We start from the raw sequence: 7,696 nt of genomic DNA on the forward strand, positions 1-7,696 counted from the left end.
TTTATCAAAGGCAAGTGATAAGGAGTCTGAATGAAAATTTCAAAGGGGGTCTTTTTATCAAAATTAAAAATAAAAATTTTTTTAACTGTGGAAAACAATTAAAAAAAGATTTTAAGAAGTCAAAATATAGTAGTACGGCGTATTGATGTATAGCATGTAGTGCTGTACCAGCCAAGACGTAAAAATGGATTATTTTTTTCCGCTTATTCCATCTGGAGATATTTGTAATTTCTTCACCTAAAAGCTTTCTGCAGACACTCTTGTACATTCGACCAGTTTTTTTATTATGTTCTATGAGCGTAACAACAATGTTGTGGAGATCCTCCTGGGTGTGTCCGGCGGATCTAAGATTTTTTAGGGAGGTCTGATATACATTTGTAGTCACTGCGATGACCATTCATGCGCCTGTTGAAAGGTTGTTCTGTTTTGCCAACGTACTGCATACCACATCGGCACACGAGAAGGTATACGGTATTTTCGGTTTTGCAAGTCACGTCGCAAAAAATGGCAAATTCCTTTCCAGTGCAGTAGCCTTTAAACGTTTGGTGTGCAGAATCTGGGTGCATGTCTTACATCTTTTATCTCCACATGGTCGATACTGGCCCGTTGTAGTTAGTTTGGGCCGAGATGAAATCTCTGCTCTTACTAGGGCATATCTTAGGCTCCTAGGTCTAAGGAATGCCAGGACCGCGGCCCCAGAAAAGAGCTTGGAGAGCTTAGGATGATTTTGAATGTCTTCCCAATTTGAATGCAGTAGCTGCGAGAGTTTCCCAAATGCTGGATGGTATGTAAGCACAAAAGGAACCCTTTTGTTCTTTTCCTTAGGTATGTACTCGAGGAGATCTTTACGGCTGATGTTGTTAGCACTTTCAAATCCCCGATCTATATCTGTAGATTTATAGCCACGCGATAACAAATGACCACGGAGTTCATCTAGACGTTTGTTGGTAGTATCGTCAGATGAGCAAATTCGCCGAATTCGAAGTTCCTGGCTGTATGGTATGCTTTTAGTACAATGTTTTGGATGACAACTATTGGGAGATAAGTATTGGTGACTATCAGTTGGTTTGCTATGATGATCCATTGATATTTCCCCGTCTTTTACAAACGTAGTAGTATCCAAAAGTATGATTTTAGTGTCAGAAATTTCATGGGTGAATTTGATTAATGGGTGAACATTGTTGGCATGTGTGATAAAATTTTCTTTTTGTTTTGACTCAGTCAATTTCATGTCAACATCATCGATGAATCGAAACCAAGAGAGGGGTTTCGATACAACAACTACGTTCCATCTTTCTTCAACATCACGCTCGATGAGAAAAAAGCAATACAGTCGTTGAAAACCGTGATGATATAGTTATAAAACCAGCAGACAAAGGCAGTGCCATAGAAGTTATGGATAAAAATTACTACATCTCAGAAGCAATGCGTCAACTTTCGGATGAAAGATTTTATAAAAAGCTACCCGGCGACCCTACTAATTCATCAAAGTTAATGTTTGTGGATTATCATTTAATAAATAGCAGTAATAACCGTTTGTTGTCTGAGACTCAATATTGCATGGGCTTGAACTGTGTTTCAGACATTGATCCTTTTTACTGTTCGCACATATCATCATTTTCTAAGGGGAACCTTAGTAATAAACTTTTATATTTTCCATTGAATTCACAGTAAAATATGAAAATCAAACCATCCTGCAGTGTACGCTAGTGCGCCAATAGCCAAAATTACGTTAGCGATTACTTTCTCTGATTTTAACGGTTATATATGAATTTATTACCTTATTATCATAAACAAACAAGTTTCTTAATTGAAGATTCTTTGGAAATACTTATTAGAAAATATAATCAAACGGCTTTAGAAGTTTGGAAACCTTTCAATAGAGCTATACCAAACTTTGAAGAAAAAAAACTTAATTTTCCAAAGAAATTGAAAACCATTGAACATATACCAATGAATCATTTAATTGATAAGTTGCAAGAGTCGGATGAAGTTTCCATTGGAACTGAAGTAGATTGGATGCACTATTCTGATAGTAATTTTAATAATATCAATGTTTACTTATTGTTAATTCATTAGAGCAAGAAAATTTAAGTTATGTTGGTTAGCCAAAACACGAACTAATAGAGAATTTCTAGAGGTCACCCCTGGGTACGGCTTCGTGTCGGTGGTCAAAACCGAAAGTAAAGCTTCCACCTCAAGAAAGTTAAAATCTGCACCAACAGTTACAGAAGCAATGGACACTGAAGCATTAAGTAAAAACAGTGTCGATGTCAAAACGTTACATCCAATGTTGGATTTTAGCACTACAGGTGGGAAGAGCAAAGCTAGCAGGCGAGAAGGTAATACATCCAGCGAGCAATTAGCCGTATGATTAGGTCAATTATTTTTAAAGGGCTCAAACGTACCCCATATTACCACTATTTAACTACATTTATTACTGATTGACATTTGTATACTGTGAACTCATCATACCATTTTATTGACTTTCATGTTTATATTGATGTTAGATAGGTAGCAATAGGCCGACCTCTTCGACCGGGTCTTAAAGACCTCTTCGACCGGGTGTCAAATTGATCGTAAGTAATGACGTCATAAACTAAAATAGCATTGTGACGTCATGGTTTACGATCAATTTCACACTTACGACTTTTTGTGAAACCGACGCCTGAACACAGACCATCAACAACAGTGACCAGCAGTATTTGTTTATAAACATTTAATCAATACTAATATCTATATCATCACTCTATTCACTTCTTGTTAAGTTATTAATCAGTTAATGAAATAAGTGTTACTTCTAAGAACGACGTGACTGATGAACATATATAGACATTCACTATACGATCCAGAATATTATTAATTAACAAAGTTTTATAAATACTATAAATACGAAAGACAATTGAGTATCAGGAAGATTCTTATAATCCTAGCTACTTCTTCTTTGCTTTGATTGTTCTATCTATCTTTGTATTTCGTGCTACGGCTTGATGTGTGAATAAACCGTTTTACTTCATCCTAGTATATTTTCGCTACGTCACATATTGACACAAGTACATTAACATTAACGCCAAAGTCAGAATATAATTTCAACAATTATGTCTGGTGCAGACAATACTATCCATGCACTTTTAAGACCTTGCAGCATATGGAGCACCCGCCGCTCTATCTTCACACATGGCCGAAATAGCTCATTAAAATGATTATTACAAAAGCAATATCACCAGACCACTGATTAACTTCATTCCCGAAAACTGCATTATCGGAGTTTCTATGCTATCATCTAAAGAAAGTTTTTATTTGTCATTCATTTCCGGGGTTCCGATGTTTCTAGGCGGTAAATGTACTAAAAATACACGATACAGTGAGTGATACTTCTGGAAGTTTCGAGGGTTATATGCTACTTTTTTGCACAACCTCTGGCCAAAATGTGTGGCAAAAGATAGCTTGGAGCTCTTTTCTCTATGTAAGTTTCTACATTGGATGTACTGCCCCCTGTTTTCTACGTATTTGAATCAGTTAGGGCCTGTATGAAATATCTGAAAACAGCTTCAGCATTCCTCTTTTATTTCATTTCTATGATCTATAGCCTTGCAGGGTTTTCATTTCTAGCTAAACATTAATTAGTTTATTATGCATCTAAAAATAAAAATAACAACTTGAATTTATCGAAAATGAACGACTAAACAGGTACTGAGAAGAGGTTAGAGGTCTCAGTATCGTATTAATTTTCCCATAGACTTCTATAGTGAAGTGCATATTTTTAGGATTTTAAAAAAAATATGCAAATTGATTCAATAAAACTTTCACTTATGTAGCATTTCTAAGGACATGTGAAAAAATAATTTCCCGCAAAGAAAATAGGGTGAGTCCACGAAGATCGGACAGAAAAGTAGTCTTGAACTATAAATAGCCATTTTCCCTACTTTCACTTTCGTTTTGCACTCACCAAACCAACCTTTTCAGTGGAACATTTTTATGATATTATGTTAGATTTTCTTTTAAAAAAGTTCTTCATCTTACAGTGTGATGTTTGCTCTATTTTATAAGTCATTGTTCATATCTTTTGACAAAACATTAGTTTGTAGAGTGGCAAAAAGAAAATGCACTATATTTTTATAGCATCCATGTTTTGACGTACACCCGCTCAGGGATATGCAATACGATACTGGTACCTAGAGGCCAATTATTTTTAATTGGATCGTTGTTAATACAAATGTACAGTTACTTGTGTTTACAGGCCTAATTAATCAGCATATTTAGTTCACAGTAAATGTTGTTTATTGGGTTTGTTTATTAGCGTAAATAACAAATGAACAAATTTGATGTATTAGAAATACCTAACTATCTGTATTTGAACCTAAATGGGGTATACCAATGGGACTATTTTACTGCGATAGTGTAAGATAATTGCAGATGGTATCAGGCTTTACAAATCTCAAGGCTCTGGCGACTGCTACATGTATATAAATTCTAATCTTCGATCTAAATTGATAAAAATGTAAATAGCCATTATGTTCCTGCTACAAGTAGGCACTGGCATTGAAAAGTAATCTGAAGTATTGAACCAGATTTTAAGGCTAACCAAACCTAAGGCTTCCGCTTCTATTGTGGTGATAAGAGTTCCGGCGTAGGTGTGTTTAATGTACTCAAAAGCCAAAATTATAAAGTGGTCAACTCAGTGTTACACTAATCGACAGGTGTATTGAGAAATGTGTTCCATTGTTACGGAATAATCTGTGATAAGACCTTGCCATCGACAGAAAAACTTCAAGCGTGTTTCAAGTAGGGGTGCGATATAGGCCTAGTGTGTGATATATAGGGTTTGCAGTATAGGGTAAACGCAATCATCCATAATACACATACAAAAAAAAAACAAAAACAAAAACAAAACCAAAACAAAAACAAAACAAAACAAAAAAATACAAAAAAAATAATAAAACAAAACACAAAATGAAAACACAAAAACTTGTATACTTTTGCCCTTCTTAACATACATGTAGTTACAATAAAAACTACAACTCGGGACAAGCAAATTCGCCCGAATTGATGCAGTTGCCAAATATTATTATTTTGTTATTCGTCCAAGGAACGTTTTGTCCCTAAATAATTTCATCTCTATAAGCATTTATTTTTATAAAACATGTCTTTTTTTATATTGCAAGAATTCTTATTGTTTATCTAAAATTTAATTTGATTGTTCAACGTCAGGAAAATCCATGATCAAACGTTTTATTTGTTTTTGTATAATTTTAATTTCAGAAGTAGTACGCTGTCTGATTCCACTTTGTTAATGACTGTGACATCATCAACCTCTTTCAACGGTTTAGTCGTTATATTTTGACACTGAAATTAAATTAAATCTAACATTTAACAATAACATGCTACACAGGTTTTTTTTTAGAGTGCATCATGTGTTTGAGGTTATTTCTTCATAGATCGAAAAATTTAAGTCATATTCTCGGGAAAACTTATTTATGACTATCTTCCACTTTAAATTTTCCTTAGTTATTTTTATGGCTCTTGGGGATTTCCTTGCGAGCTAAATCTTGTCCAAAAAATAAGCGCGTATTATTCCTGAATTTATTTATCATCACTAGTAAAAATCCTTGTTGAATTTAAACCCTTTTTTATAAACGAAGGATATAGTTAGGTATATAAGGGACATGCCATGTCTGCCCGCCATGCTACAAGTAAAGGTAGTTAAAGCGGATGTACATGAACGTATCAAGTTACGTTTCTGTTTATATTGGTATAAAAAATCAATTGACATTTTATTGTTTTTACCAGAAGTGCTATAACTATATCAATGCATACCGAACTTTGAACAGGTTCAAAGTTTCACATAGTTCTATGACTGTGTATTTGTTCTTGGGGTGTCTATATATAATACGCACACGTTCTTAATCTTACGTATTGTGAAATATTTCCTCTTGAAATATATAAAAAACCTGCGAATTAGATATTGAATACTAAGTTGAATGTATATTCAAAACTGTATGCATTAATCTTTCCTTTTGACATTCATCTTGTTCCGATGACAAATAAGTATATGCATATGAAGAGCACCTTGTCTGTGAAACCCGTTTATGAGATAAAGTTGAAAAATTAGTTACTTTTTACGATATGTTCTCACGTTTCAAATTTCAAGTTTTGTAGTATTTTTTCATATCTATACTGCAGAGTAGATACATAGCTTTTTAATCCTCTTCCTAGCGCCCCATTTCAGGGACTGCATTGACGGGACTGATCACTAGCAATATCATGGATTTGTTTAATAGTGTTGTGCACCTAATATTCTGAGGCAATCTACATGTTATATGAACTCGGACACTGGCGGATCAAAAGATTATGAAAAGGGAGGGCCAGGTGTGGTTCCATTAAAAGTGTGTTTCGAGCTATTATTTGCTGAACCTCCACACAAAATTAAGAAACTCATCATTTTTAAACGACGGGGAAGGGAGGGGAGTCTCCTTATTTCTGTGAACTATGAAGGGGAGGGGTCTTTTTATATAGAAAACAAAAAAGCCGGAATTATTTTTATGATGGAAATCGTAAAATAGGAGTGTCACTTTTCTGTAGATTATTAAAAGAGAGTATCAGTCATACCGTATAGTTTCTGTACTATGCACATGTGTATGTACTGTATATTAATTTTTGAAGGGATTAGTGTTTTTACTGTCACCTTGGTAATACCCTCTTTTTAAAGTCCAAGTTTAAAAAAAGTTGTGAATTAAAAAAAAATAAATGATTAAATGAATGGGAATGGAACGCTGGCTTCAACTCTCTACTTTGTTTCGGTTCGTCACTCAGTCTAATGCTTTAGTTACATCGTCTGTAAAACGCTCAGTTTACTCAAATCATTTAAGTATTTCATTAAATTTAACCGCCTAATGGCACTTGGCGTAGTAGTTTTAGATCAAATTATGATGGAAAAACAGAGACGATAGATAGAAGAGTAATCAAGGGAACCAATTTGGAGTGGAAATCAAAAAAGGTATCCAGGGACAAAGACGTGACATGGAAAACAGAAATACACAACAAAGAACGTAAAATACCAAGAATAATACATACAAAGTAACAAAAGTAAATGAGCAACTTGGACACCACTAAAAACTTGGAAAATTGACCAGGTGTACCGGTAGGGTTTTGAACAAATCATGCAGTTTTTATGGTGTAAATACATAGTAACGATCCACGAGTTCATGATGACATAACACTTCTGTAGTGATGACTTAAAGTCTGTGTAGTTACGGCAAACTCTGTAATAACGTATGAGATGTGATTTAAAAACTCCATACGCAGGTGCTGAAGGGATGCTGCCGCAGATGAAACCAGGATAGTTGACAATACGAAAAGAAAAGTCATCGTGTCATCGTGTTTCGTATACATGTAGTTTGATCAATAGTTTTCCTTTACCATCGATCTCTCAGAGCAGGCTAAGATATGAGGCGTACTTCACCGTGTCTGTAGTATCCTTTATCTCAAGTTCTTATGGGGTACAAAATGTAAGTACGATGTATAAATCCCCGAAATTATGAATTTTTAACGAATACGTCATCTATTATATCGGAAACTGAGATTAAAGGATCTAGCAAAACGTTGTCCCTTCTTTTGGATCAGATCAGCTATGAAGTCAGCCTTATAACATAAAAGTGAAGGAATATCAAGTAGAGGAGTACAATTTGTTTCCATT

The sequence above is a fragment of the Perna viridis genome, chromosome 7 (genome assembly GCF_037379345.1).
Source record: "Perna viridis isolate PV_CMFRI_1.1 ecotype Kerala chromosome 7, ASM3737934v1, whole genome shotgun sequence".
In the NCBI taxonomy this organism is placed as follows: domain Eukaryota; kingdom Metazoa; phylum Mollusca; class Bivalvia; order Mytilida; family Mytilidae; genus Perna; species Perna viridis.